This window comes from Aotus nancymaae, unplaced genomic scaffold, assembly GCF_030222135.1.
Source record: "Aotus nancymaae isolate 86718 unplaced genomic scaffold, 86718_ANA_hifiasm-v0.15.2.pri h1tg000079l, whole genome shotgun sequence".
Lineage (NCBI taxonomy): Eukaryota > Metazoa > Chordata > Mammalia > Primates > Aotidae > Aotus > Aotus nancymaae.
In genome coordinates, this window is record NW_026988494.1 from 9,469,892 (window position 1) to 9,484,483 (window position 14,592).

Genomic DNA, 14,592 nt, shown 5'->3' on the forward strand with positions numbered 1-14,592 from the left:
GAATTTACTTCATATAAACAAGTACATATGTGAGAAGAAGGCACACATTTCTAAATACTGCAACATTATTGCATAAAAATGACTGGGTGCCAACACCACAATCGTGCCTCTGAGAATAAGGAAAAGGCGTGGTCTTCATGTAGAGTTTCATGTGGCAAAGAAAAATAAAATGACCCTCATATTTGGAAAACATGTGATCCCTACAAGTGAAAAGAGAGCCGATTCTAGTCTCAGATTTTGTTCTACCATTTTCTAGAAATGTCCTAACTGTCCAGTTGAGACCTGGGGGAGAAGGTTGGCAAGGATTCCTGTTGGACGGGTTTGTTAAGAAGGAGAGGACAGATTGATGTCTGTCCACATTGCCTTCCCTTGTTCTGAGGTTGCTTTGGGGAGCTGGAGAAGACAGAATTGGGGATTGAGTATTTCCTGTTCCCCTCCAGCAAGCATTCAAGAAGACTTACAGGATCAGTTGCATTTGGGAAGGAATTGAGAAGGGCAGAACAGAGACGTGAAGAGAAAAACAATCATGACACCAGATGAAAGATACGAAGACAAGTGAAATGAAATACTCCAGCTGTTCCCAAAAGGAAAGGAGATAACATATTTGCAAGTAGCAGTGAATCCCATGGACTGGGAATCTAAAGGGGAGGGGTCAGCTTTTCCAATATGAGGGTCAAAGGAGGGGTCTGGTTCCCTTTTCTTACCCAATGTCAAATTTTCTCATTCTAATGCTCTAGAACACACATGCATCAATATTAAAACTCATCACTTTTAAGTGGTACAATAAGGTACAGATTCATGAATTATTTTCACAAGGTAACATAGCAGACTCAGCACCAGAGCCAGTACAATCCTCTAAATGTCCAAGACAGTAGAATCATTATTTGAATTACCTGCTTTGGACAGGTAAGTTTCTTGGATGTTAATGCATACAGGACCACACCCCAATTAAGGTTGCCAGATACAATACAGGACACCTGGGTACATTTGTATGTCAGGTAAACAATGCATAATTTTTAATATACATATGTGCTAAATATTGCAGGAAACATACTAAAACTTATTTATGATATATCTGGGATTTAAATTTGTCTGGGCATCCTGTGTTTTTATTTGTTATATCTGGCAACCCTAATATCAATGGACTTTGCTCCCATTTCATTCTGGTCTTCCTACTAGAAATGCCATCCCCTTTCCTTGTATCTATTTCAATCATGCTCATCCTACAAGGCTTAGGTCACACCTTGCTGACTTTGGGGGTCTTCTCTTGACATCTGCCACCCAGACTATTTGTCTCCCTTTGTCAATACCTAAAACAGATACTGATGGAACAGTATGGACCAGCCTGGACATTCTCAAATTGTTTTATAAGCTTACATTGCCTCTGTCCATCAATACGGCAAGCTACTTGGATGGAAGCCATGCCTGACTCTTTCCTCTGTTGTATCTGGTGTGAGGCTAGGCAGACAGGCTTCTCAATAACTGATGGAAAACTGCTTTAGGGAATACAGAGAAGTTGACCTGGGGAAGCTGATGCTATCTTTTTTCCCAAGTTTCTCCCAAGGACAAAGGTGGAGAAGGAAGAATCTAGGACAGGGTATCTAATCTGTTAACTTCCCTGGACCACATCTTGGGCCACACATAAAATACACTAACACTAATGATAGCTGATAAGAGAAAAAAAAAATCACAAAACAATCTCATAATGTCTTAAGAAAGTTTACGAATTTATGTTGGGCCACATTCAAAGCTGTCCTGGGCCGTATGCAGCCCATGGGCTGTGGGTTGGATGAGCTGGGTCTAAAAGGCTCAAAAAATGATTTGCACATAAACTAAAGATGACATTTATGTGTGAGGTAAGAAGCACAACCAAATTGTGAATTAGAAAAATTACAAAAGCAGGTGATATTACCGACCTGTAGTTTTGCTTCTATGGAAATTCTTCTCCCCTTCCAAAGTCTGCAAATTCCATGAGATTCCCTAAAGACTAGAACTGGAAGGACCTTAAGCTTCACTTGGGCCAAACTATCATCATACAGGAGAGGAAATGAGATGTGGAGAGCAAAGTCATTTGTCTACAATCCGATGGTGGGCTAGTGACAGCCTCCTGGTCCCCAGGCCAAAGATCTTTCAGTTTGTCAAAAGGACCCTTCCGTTTCAGGGTCAGAGTCTTATGCCAGGGGGCATGTTTTCAGCTCTGCTCAGTTTTTAAAATAACATTTGTTGTCTTTTTCTTTCTATAAAGGGCATTTACTTTTAGTAGAAAATCTGAAAAATACAGAAATAGGTAAAGAAGAAAATTCAAATTACCCACCAGCCAGAAAAATGCTGTTATGAATACTGGATGTATTTGCTGCTATGCCTTTTCCTATGCTAGACTATAAGGGAGGTGGGGATTGAATCAATCTTACTCATCTCTGTAACCTCAGCCCCTAGCCCAGTGTCTGGTACATAAAAGGTACACAATCCACACTTGTTGAATAAATGCATGCATCACTGTGCACATCAATATATGTATTATATATGCATACACGTTTATGTAATTTTAAAAATGGAAGTCACACAATTATAGTTCACTTAATTTTTTTCCACTTAATATTCTGTTATAAATATTTTCCAACAAATATCCTTCTATCAAAATATTTTCAATCACTGCATAACATCCTGTTGTATAGCTAAACTATGATTTACCCATTTCCAATTAATAGACGTTTAGGTGGTTTCCAAATTATTTTGAATAACAAGTTGTACTAGGATAACTATTTCTGGGCATGAATCTTAGTGAGAATCAATCTGTGGGGAAACTGGGCCTTTACTTTCACTAGTGGGGCAAAGTTTGGGCAAAAAAACCCATAGTGAAACAGCTACCTAGGACCATTTAATCATCCCTGCATAGGTCATTTGACTCAACTTCCCTTACGAATCATGAGCCTTGAGTCAGATGATAGCATTAGATTAGCACCTTAATTTTATCTCAGTTATAGCTTACATGGGAAAGTTATGTCATGTGAAGGTGATAAGAATATCTGAAACAAAGGGCATCTTAGAGGTGATTTCATCAGTCCCACTCTTAGCCATAGAGCACTAGAAAATGAATAAGTTCCCTCCTCTCCCAAATAAGTTCAAAATATATATTCCACTAGGAATGTGACTCTAAATTCAAGAAAAAAAAGAGATGACTCAAATTCCAATCTAAGTACAACGTTTATTTTTTATAAAAGAAATCTAAGTTCCCTGCAGAACTCACACTTGGTTGGATATTTTTGGGTTTTTTTTTTTTTTTTTTGAGACAGGGTCTCACTCTGTCACCCAGGCTGGAGTGCAGTGGTGCAGTCACTGCCGCCTTGACCATCTAGGCTCAAGTGAGTCTCCCACGTTAGCCTCCCAAGCATCTGGGGCCACAGACTTACACCACCACACCCAGCCAATTTTCTAATTATTTGTAGAGATGAGGTCTTGCCATGTTGCCCAGGTTGGCCTTGAACTCCTGGGCTCAAGCAATCCTCCTACCTTGACCTCCCAAAGTGCTGGAATTACAGGCATGAGCCACTACACCCAGTTGGTCGAACATTTTTCAATGATGGTATATTACACATCCACTGACATTCAGCAACCTATGAGTTCATGTTGCCACTTTCACTTTCAGTGAAAGCAAAGCAGAACAGAGCAGATCTTTCAGCGGCTAGGGGTCTCAGTTCTAAGAAGTAAAGGGGATCTTCATGGTATTGTTTTGTGTGCTGCTCTGAGCACTGACATTAAAGAAAGTGGCCGGAGAAGAAGTGGGCAGAGCAGGTTCCTTCCTCACCAGCGTCACCTGCTTTTCTCTTCCAAGTTCAAACTCGGCTTGGGTCCTGGCCTGGGGAAAGGATATCAGACTCCAGGTCTGGCCCACTGCACCAGGTGGAGAGCGCGACCTTCCTGCTGTATGTAGTGTTTTGGCACAGATATTCTGGATGTGACCTGATATTCTGGAAGTGACCTAGATGCTGTTTCAGGACCATTTACACCCACTGTTCAGCAAGAGCCTCAGTTGCTCCAATTTAAATATGGGGAGGGAGCTGGGTGCAGTGGCTCATGCCTGTAATTCCAGCATTTTGGGATGCCAAGGCAGGAAGATCGCTTGAGCCCAGGAGTTCAAGACCAAGACCAGCCAGGGAAAATTAGTGAGACCTCATCTTTACTTTTTTTTTTTTTTAAACTTAGACAGGAGGCCAGGTGACGTGGTTCATGCCTGTAATCTCAGTGCTTTGGGAGGCCAAGGGGGACAGATGACTTGAGGTCAGGAGTTTGAGATCTCCCTCGCCATGATGGTGAAAACCCTTCTCTACTAAAAAAAATACAAAAATTAGCTGGGCGTGGTGGCATGCACCTGTAATCTCAGCCACTAGGGAGGCTGAGGTGGGAGAATTACTTGAACCTGGGAGGCAGAGGTTGCAGTGAGCCGAAATCACACCACTGTACTCCAGTCTGAGTGACAGAGCGAGACCCTTTTTCCAAAAAAAAGAAAAAAAAAATAGGAGTGGTGGCAGGAGAATCACTTGAGCCCGGGAGTTTGAGACTACAGTGAGCTTTGATCATGCCACTGTACTCCTGCCTAGGTGACACAGCAAGACCCTGCCTCTAAAAATATACATATAAACATAGATACACACACACATACATACATGGAGCTATTGGACAAGGAGAACAAACATTTTTCATCTTAGGAGCTGGTTCTATTTGACTACTGGTAACCCCGAGAGTACTGTCTGAAGACTATCAGACCTTATCCAGAGCATAGGGAGAAAGGGATTTAGAGTCACCGAGTGACCTGGCCTGAAGGAAAACCTAGCACACCCAAACCCCAAGCCTGTGAGCCCCTGAGAGCAGGCATTCGTCTGATTTATCTCAGGGCCCCAGATGTCTGGCACACGATGAATACATGATTACAAAGAGACATAACGAAGACATGGAATACACAATCGATGGAATGAATAGATTAATCCTAAAAGTCTGACCACAGAGCTTAATTCTCTTTCTGTTAAGTTGTTACCGTTAAGTACAAACAAGAAAATCCTCCCCTAGCAGAGGAACATATTGCCACCCCTTCAAAAGATCAGAATGAATCTAACATGAAAGACATCTTGCCAGGGCTGCTGGAAACTCACAGGACAGGAAGAACAGGACAGAGGAGATGCTGTCTCTCCTCCACCTCCAGCTCAGCTAGCAAGAGGCTGAGTATGCTCCCTGCCATGGCACCACACCGGCTTTTAGATACCTGCTGGTCTTCTTTGGACTTTCCAAACCTGGTGACTGGCTGGCCTTAGAGCTTCCTAGGTAAGCCCTGTTTTGAATGACAACAAAACAAAGACGATACCAAGGGCGCTTTTGTGGCCAGCGCTGTTCTGAGCATTACAGGCTGGGTGCAGGGCCGTGCCTCTGTACCCCGAGTTACTAGGGAGGCTGAGGTGGGAGGATCACTTGAGCCCAGAGGTGGAGGCTGTGGCGAGCCATTATCACGATTGCGCCGCTGCACTCCAGCCTAGGCAACAGAATGAGACCCCATCTCAAAAAATAAAACAAAAACTGAAACAAAACAACCAATGATTATAACATTCTATTACTGGGTTTATATCCTATTCAGATGTACAATATATGACAATGACAGCACAAGGAAAAGAGTGAAGGAGAATATATCCGAGCAAAGTCGTAGTATTTTACCTGAGTTAAGTCAGTGTTAACCCGAAGCAGATTGTGCCGAGTTCAGATGTATCTAGTAATTCCTAGAGCAACCACTGAAAAAACAACTAAAAATCAAAACAAAACATTAACAAATTCTACAAATGAACTAGAGTGGCACATGAAAACATTTTTGTTTGACACGGAAGAAGGCGATAAAAGAGGTACAGGAGACTATTAAATGAGTGAGTATCTGTGAAGCTCTAGGGACAGTGCCGGCCACACCGGGCCCTTGCTGTCGTCTTTGTTTTGTTGTCATCCAACTCTGGGAAAGAACAGAGCTTACCCAGGTTTGGAAAGTCCAGAGAAGACCAGCAAGCATCAAAAAACCAGTGTGGTGCCACAAGCAGGGGGTGGTGCTCTGACAACCTCAGGATTCTTAAGAAAATCTAACAATTGTTGGGGGAGAAAGTGAGAGGGGATGGCAATGACACTGACCTTAAATAAGCCCCCAAGTGCATGAGCCCAAAAGACGCCTTGGAGTTTTAGCCGAGAGAGAGGACTTGCACAAAGGTGTCAGATGCTGAAAGGGTTTTTCTAAAGATGTGTCGGTGACAACAGGGATAACTGGAGTTGAGCCCGATGGTGTCACAATAATGAATGACAAGGTAAAGCAGAGCTCCGACCACTGCTCCTGCGCTTCCGCCTTCTGAGGGAAGCAACGTTGATGGGCTTGACTCCAGGCCAAAAACCTTCCCCACGGGTTCATTGAATTCCAAGCCCAGGAAGGCAGAAACTAACACCCCCAACCAAACAATGGAGAAACAGAGTCACAAAATAAATTGCACTCTCTTGAGGACACACAGCAATAATTGACGAAGCAACATTCAAGTCCTACCTTTTTTTCTTCAACACCACAGCTACTACCTCAGTCAAATAAAAAGATCTTTGATGCTGGCCCGGTGGCTCATGCCTATAATTCCAGCACTTTGGGAGGCCAGAGTGGGAGGATCTCTTGAGCCCAGGAGTTCAAGACCAGCCTGGCCAACATAATGAGACCTTGTCTCTATTTAAAACATTTTTTAAAAATTTAAAACAAAATTAAAAATAAATAAAAGTTGTAAAAAAAGATCTTTGGTCCAAAATTGGAATACTCAGACAGAACAGACTGAGCAAAATGAGTGAGGGTCTATAAGGGAGTGCTGAATTGCCCCACGTGAGTACCTCCTGCCTTTGGTGACGTCCACCCAATGTATGGAGAGAACCTGTGTTTTAATGTCCTAAGGCTGCCAAAATTAAAGACCACAAAGGTGGCTTAAAGCAAGAGAAATTTATTCTCTCATAGTTCTGGAGGCTGGAAGTCCAAAATCAAGGTATTAGTGAGCCATGCTCTCTCTGAAGGCTCCAGAAAAGTCTCTTCCTTGCTCCTCTCCTAGCTTCAGGTGGTGGCCGGCAACCTTACCCTTCCGTGCCTTGTGGCATCTTAATTCCAATGTCTGCCTCCGTTGTCACATGGCAATCTCCCTGTGTGTCTGTGTCTACACCCAGATTTTTCTCCTCTTACAAGGATACCAGTCATAGGTTAGGACCCACCTTAATACAACATGACCTCATCATAACTTGATCGTATCTGCAACAATTTCCAAATAAGGTCCATTCACAGGTACCAGGGGTTAGGACTTCTATATATCTTTCAAGGGGACACAATTCAACTCACACCAGCCAGCAGACAAAACCACCGCTTCATTGTAGGAGGAGCGATAAGTGGCATTTGCTCTCCTGGCCTCCTGCATCTGCTCAGAGAGCCCACAGGAAGTAGATTGGCTTTCACAGACCCCTTCCCATTGGTGCAACCCTGACCTTCTTTCAACTGTGTTATCAGTGGAATGAGCTATTCTGCCTCAGAAGCAAGAAACAGGTTCTCTCCTGCCTTTTCTTCCTCAGTGCACCTCACACATGGGTAAAAAGGGCCAGGATGCCATAACGGTTCACTCCTCCCATGTGGGAGACACACTGAGGCAGGTCCTTCTTTCCTAGGAAAAGACACACCATTTTCCAGCTTCTTTGCCTGAAGCTGGTGAAATAAATTCAGTTTTAAATGGGAGATAGAAAACCTTATTACATTTCCCAATCAGTCTTTATAGACAGACAATGATCTATCATGAAAAAATTTCTAATTGCATTAACCACCTTGTTACATCTCAAAATGCTTAATTTTATTCCTATAAACTTCTCTGATAAATCCATAGGTATTGTTATGCTCAGTTTACAGATTAAGAAAAGTGAAAGCTTGGAAAGAATATTTTGTTCAAGGCTGCACAGGCAGTAAGTATGAGAACAGGACATGAAATTCAGCATCTTGGATCCTGAAGTCCATGCTCTTTCATAACCATTACTTCTCTCCTGGCCTCCCCAGGTCCCCGTGGAAGTTGGCTTACTACTAAACCGATCAGACGAGGAAAATTCATTAGCTGTCAAGTAATAGGACATTATCTTGTCTGTAAATTGATCACAAGAAACTTTGTCCTGTCTTGAACTGGATGCTATCATATTACAATAGAAGGGGGTATAACTGGTGAAATGGCCAAAATCCCGAGACGTTCACTGATGGACTGATGCCCGAGATTCTAAATATGGTCAATTCAGCTACCTTAATCCCTGCCCATGTGCTCCTTTCCCCATCACAGTCTTCTGCCTGATCATCTCTTGCCCATGGTCACTCTCCTAACTGGTGGTCAGGCCTCCAGCTCTACCTCCTACACCTCCTGCATTTGAATGAGGAGAAAGGATAGAGAGTGAGCAAACCACAGTCTGGGTTTGAATTCAAGCTGGAGATGTGAGGATGGAAGAAGTGAAGGGTGCCAGAGGTGTTATAAAGGTAGAATTGACCCTATGTCATGATTCACTGGATACAAGGAATGAAGGAGAGGGAGGGCAAAGTGACTCAGGAGTCTCTGACTCAGAAGGCTGGGGTGGCGGCGGGTATTACTCAGGATAGCAAATACGGTAGGCTGTGCAGGTTTGAGGGGAAGACCCAGGCATGCTCACTTGAATGGGCATGTTGTATGGACCTGGGCACTGTCCCCCAGATGCCCAGTGAGCAGCCAGCTCTAGAGAAGAGCCATCAGGACCAGAGATTTGGGTGAGGACATGGGATTTATGTCCTGGAGCCACCGTGATAAATTACTACAAACTGGGTAGCTTAAAACAGAACATTTATTCTCTCTCAGTTTTGGAGTCTAGAAGTTCAAAATAAAAGCATTAGCATGGTTGGTTTTTTCTTGTGAACCCTGAGGAAGAGGGTCATGCCTCTTTCCTTTCTAAGGTTGTGGCCATTCTTGGTGTTCCTTTCCAATCTCTGCCACTGTCTGTATATGTCACCCTCCTCCGCTCTTGTAAGAAGAACAGGCTTTCTTACAAGACCATCTGTCTCTGGATGTAGGGTCCACCCGAATCCAGAGGATCTCATCTTAACTAATTATATCTGCAGAGACCCTGTCTCCAAATGTCACATTCAGGGTTCTGGGTGGGCATGAATTTTGGGGAACACTATTCCATCCAGTAGAGATGTTATTATTCGTAGGCAAATGGAAAGGTGGGCTTGTACATATGAGAAAGCCAGAGAGAGAGAGAGGGAGAGATGCAGGAGGACAGAAGAGCCAGGAGTGGAGGAGGCAGCCAAATGGGGAAGAGGTGGGAGGTCAGTTGCAGGTGTCAACTTGACTGGATTGAGGGATGCCTAGATGGCTGGTGAAGCATTGTTTCTGGATGTCTGTGAGGATATTTCCAGATAAGACTGGCATGTGGGTCAGTGAACACAGGGAGGAGGACTAGCCCTCAGTATGGGTAGGTACCATCCAATCTGCTGGGGGCCCAGCTGAGACAAACAGGAGAAAGAAGGGAATGACTCATTTCCTCTCTCTCTCTCTCTCTCTCTCTCTCTCTCTCTCTCTCCCCTTTCCCCTCCAGAGCAAGATGCCTTTCTCCTCCTGCGTTTAGACATTGGACTTCAGGTTCTATAGCTGTCAGACTCTGGGGCTTGTTACATCAGCATCTCGTGGGCTCCTGGGTCTTTGGCCTTGGACTGGGGACTGTATGGTCAACCTCCCTGGTTCTAAGGCTTTGAACTTGGACTGAGCCACACTACTGGCTTCTCTGGTTCTCCAGCTTACAGATGGCCTAGCATGGGACTCCTCCACCTCTGTGATCATGTAAGCCAATTCCCTCTAATATGTCCTTTTGATTGTCTCTGGAGAACCTCGACTATTACAGGAGGCAAAACAGAACTGAGACATGTCCTGAGAACAGGAGAAAATGGCACAGAAGCCAAAGAAGTGTGGGGTTTCCAAGAGGAAGAAGTGGTAAATGTTGCAGAAAAGCCAAGCAACAAAAACCAAGCAACCCAAACCAATCGCCCCATTGGGTTTGGCGATTAAAAGCTCATTACTGACCTTCATTGCATGGTTTTAGGGGAGTGATAGAACAGAAGTCTGATGGCCGTGGGCTGAAGAAGAGAAGGGTGGCAAGGGGGTGGGGCAAAAGCAAACACTGCTCTGAGAAATTTTTTTTGTGATGAGGGGCAAGGAAGGTAGACTCCAGAAAGGGTGCCAGGCAGGGGGAGACTTCTTATATATTTACTTATATTTTCATTTTGAAAATGAGACACTTAACCACAGTAATATGCTGAAATAAAAGAGCCCAGAGTAAAATATAGATTTCATATGTAAATGAAGGGGAAATTGATGAAATAGGAAACCTGAAAGGGTAAGAATTAGGGCAGTTTGGGCAACAAGCCTTAGACAAAAAGGAGAGGGAATATGGTATAACAATACATTCAGTTGTTATCCCTAGTGCCTGGTACAGAGCCCCTAAAACCCTTGGGATTTCCTGACAGGAGTGTCTTTTGTTATTAATAAGTACCTTTTGATCACTCCTGAGTTTATGCCAATGAGGTAACTTACATAGGGGACCCAGATAGCTTCAGGATGGGGATAGTTCTCAGAAAGACCAAATGACTAGAGGTTAAAACTTTCAGGCCAGGCACAGTGGCTCATGCCTGTAATCCCAGCACTTTGGGAGGCTGACAGGAGCAGATCACCTGAGGTCAGGAGTTCAAGACCGGCTTGGTCAACATGGTGAAACCCATCTCTACTAAAAATACAAAATCAGCTGGGCATAGTGGTGCATGCCTGTAATCCCAGCTACTCAGGAGGCTGAGGCAGGAGAATTGCTTGAACCTGGGAGGCAGAGGTTGCAGTGAGCCTAGATCACACCACTGTACTTCAGCCTGGGTGACAGAGCGAGACTGCATCTCAAAAACAAAACAAGAGAGAGATCCGAAATGGCCTATTACTAGCAGCTCAGGATTGTAGCTCCCAGTGAAAGTGCAGAGAATGAGAGGACACCACACTTTCAGATGAATTTTTGTTGCTCACGGACCAGGAGATTCCCAGCAGAGGAGCCCCACAGGTTGCCAGCATGACTCTTGTGGCCAGCGTGGCGGTTCTTGGTACAGAGTAAACAGAACTGGGTCCCTTGTTTGGTCAACGTTTGGAGCTCCAGGAAGGCAGAGTTTCCTATTCAACTGATTGAAAAAGGGACTCAAGAAGGAAGCCAGACCAGAGATTCCTGGGCAGAAAAGCACCATCAATCTTAACGCTGCTGTTTTAGCCGGCATAGTGGGTTGCTGATTTCGGCGCTGGGAATCAATAAGTTGGACATCCACTCAGAGACCTAATTTGAAGGTCGGTAATTGCAAAGACGACAGGTGGGTGGATTTACAATGATGGGAAGAAACCAGCGCAGGAGGGCTGAGAATACCCAGGATCAGAGTGCCTCTCCCTCCACAGGGGATTGCAGTTCCTCATCAACAAGGGAACAAGGCCTGAGGGAGAACGAGTGTGTTCCATTAACAGAATTAGGCTTCAGAAAATGGATAAGAAGAAACTTCTGTGAGTTAAAAGAACATGTTCTAGCCCAATGTAAAGAAACTAAGAACCTAGAAAAAAGGTTTGATGAAATCCTAACGAGAATAGACAATTTAGAGAGGAATATAAGTGAATTAATGGAACTGAAGAATACAATACGAGAACGCCACGAAGCATGCACAGGTTTTAACAGTCGAATTGATCAAGCAGAAGAAAGGATATCAGAGGTCGAAGACCAACTTAATGAAATGAAACAAGAAGACAAGATTAGAGAAGAAAGAGTAAAAAGGAATGAGCAAAGTCTCCAAGAAATATGGGACTATGTGAAAAGACCTAATTTACGTTTGATAGCTGTACCTGAATGTCATGAAGAGAATGAATCCAAGCTGGAAAATACTCTTCAGGATATTATTCAGGAAAACTTTCCTAACCTAGTAAGGCAGGACAATACTCAACTCCAGGTAATACAGAGAACACCACAAAGATATTCTTCAAGCAGAGCAACCTGAAGACACATAATCATTAGATTCACCAGGGTTGAAATAAAGGAAAAAATTCTAAGGGCAGCTAGAGAGAAAGGTCAGGTTACCCATAAAGGGAAGCCTATAAGTCTCACAGCAGATCTCTCAGCAGAAACCCTAGAAGAGAGTGGGGGTCAATATTCAATATCCTCAAAGAAAAGAATTTTCAACCCAGAATCCCATATCCTGCCAAACTAAGCTTTATAAATGAAGGAAAAATAAATTTTTTCGTGAACAAGCAAGCACTCAGATTTCATCACCACCAGGCCTGCTTTACAAGAGCTTCTGAAAGAAGCACTATACACAGAAAGGAACAACCAGTATCAGTCATCCCAAAAAATTACCAAGAGGTAAAGAGTATCTCCATAATGAAGAATCTGTATCAACTAATGGGCAAAATAGCCAGCTACCATTAAATGACAATATTAAACTCACAAATATCAATATTAATCCTAAATTTAAATGGATTAAATGCCCCAATCAAAGACACAGACAGGCAAATTGAAAAAAAAGTCAAAACCCATCAGTACGCTGTATCCAGATTCATCTCATAAGCAAGGATACACAAAGACTCAAAACAAAGGGCTGGTGGAAGACTTACCAATCAAATGGAGAGCAAAAAAAAAAAAAAAAAAAAAAAAACAGGAGTTGTAACTTTCATTTCTGACAAAATAGACTTTAATAGTAACAAAGACTAAAAGAAACAAGGGCATTACATAATAGAAAAAGGATCAATGTAACAACAGGAGTTAATGATCATAAATATATATGCATTCAATATAGGAGCACCCAGATATATAAGTTCTTAATGACTTATAAAGAGACCTGGACTCCCACACAATAGCAGGAGACTCTGACACCACATTGTTAATATTCGACGGATCAACGAGATAGAAAATTAACAGGGACATCTATGATTTGAACTCAGACCTGAAACAAGTAAACTCAGTGAATATCTATAGAATTCTTCACCCTAGGTCCACAGAACATATATTTTTCTCAGTATCATATTACACCTATTTTGAAAGTGACCACATAATTGGAAGTAAATCACTCTTCAGCATTTACATAGCATTTCACAGACTTAAATGAAATATTGGTTGGCTGTTTGTTATTTTCTTCCCTTATTCCTTCCTGTCTCCACTGTTAAGCACAATTATCGGCATAAAAGAGGTTTTTAATACCTATTTTTAGATTGCATTCCACCCTGGGCAATAGAGCAAGACTCCTGTTCTCTCTCCCCCTTTCTCTTTCTCCCTTTCAAAAAAAAAAAGCCAGATTCATTTGCAGACACTTGATAAAAACAAACTTTCATCCCCCCCCACTAACCTCTGGGAAGAGGCATCAGGTCCTGGGGGTTAAGCGCTATAAAACCTATTGAAGGACAAGAGGTAGTGCACTTCCAGATAGCTGAAACTGTGCAGGTGCTGGGAGGGTGGAGTGCCCAGAGACAGCATGGAAGCTCCATGTCCTGCATCCCCAATGCCTTATTCTGTACATCTTTTCTATCTGCTATTCCTGAGTAAACAGTAAACCTAAGTGTTTTCCCTGAGTTCTGTTGACCATTTTAGCAAATTATCAAACCCAAGGAAGAGATCGGGAACTCCTCCTGACTTACAGCTGGTCGCTCAGCCTCCTGAGTCCCTGGGAGTACAGGTCTGGACTCCTGATTGGCGTCTGAAGTCTTGCGAGACTGAGCTCTGAACTCGTGGGATCTGATGCTAACTCTGGGTAGACAGTGTCAGAATTGGATGAAATTGTAGGACTCCTAAGTGGTGTTTGGAGAATTGGAGACTTGTTTGGGGTAGGAAAAGACCCATATATCTGTTAGAAGTGTTGTGTGAGGGTAAAGAGAAACTGTGTTGTCCTCTAGGCAGAGAATTCCTGGAGACAAAATGAAGTCTGGAAGGAAGGATGAACACAGTTTAAGAGCGAGAGGACTTGCTGGTGTTTAACTTGACAGCCTCAATCATATTGATAAGAACAACGTCAGCACTGTTATTCATACTTGCTGTGATGGAGGGGCCAGGCCAAGTGCTGAGACTGATAAGAGGAAGCCAGCCGGGCTTCTGTGAAGAACTGCAGAGGCCCTGCTGTGGTTGGAGACCACAAATTTGCAGTCACACCCACCTGCATTTCCTCCAGCTGGGCTGCTGTTAGAAGGAAGCGTTGCAAGGTCCAACATTTGCACCCCCAAACCGCCACACAAGTACAGGCTGGTTAATGTATTTCTTTAGTGGGAGCCCGTGTGAGACAGACATCAGAGCGTCTGCCAAGCTAAGTGAGTGGTCTAGTCACAATGGTGCACAGAAGTTCAGGCTTCCTCATACCCCCTCTGTTTCAAACACATAAAAATGAGATCTAGAATATCAGAAGAGAAACCCACTAAGACACAGGCGTTCTCATAAACAAGCTAAATATCTCCAAAAGCCAGAAGCAGATACAAACCAAAGCAGTGGGTGGAATTGAAGCCTTCAGCCTGCAGG

General features: G+C 43.4%; 1 long non-coding RNA gene across 1 annotated transcript in view; it reads right to left on the bottom strand.

Moving 5' to 3' along the window:
• The window catches only part of LOC105728403 (uncharacterized), a 159,379-nt gene extending 145,322 nt beyond the window's left edge, over positions 1-14,057 (bottom strand). Inside the window, exon 1 of the long non-coding RNA XR_010339598.1 lies at positions 13,725-14,057. This is a non-coding gene — a long non-coding RNA (uncharacterized LOC105728403). The remainder of the gene's footprint in view (positions 1-13,724) is intronic.
• Positions 14,058-14,592: the final 535 nt, after the last annotated feature.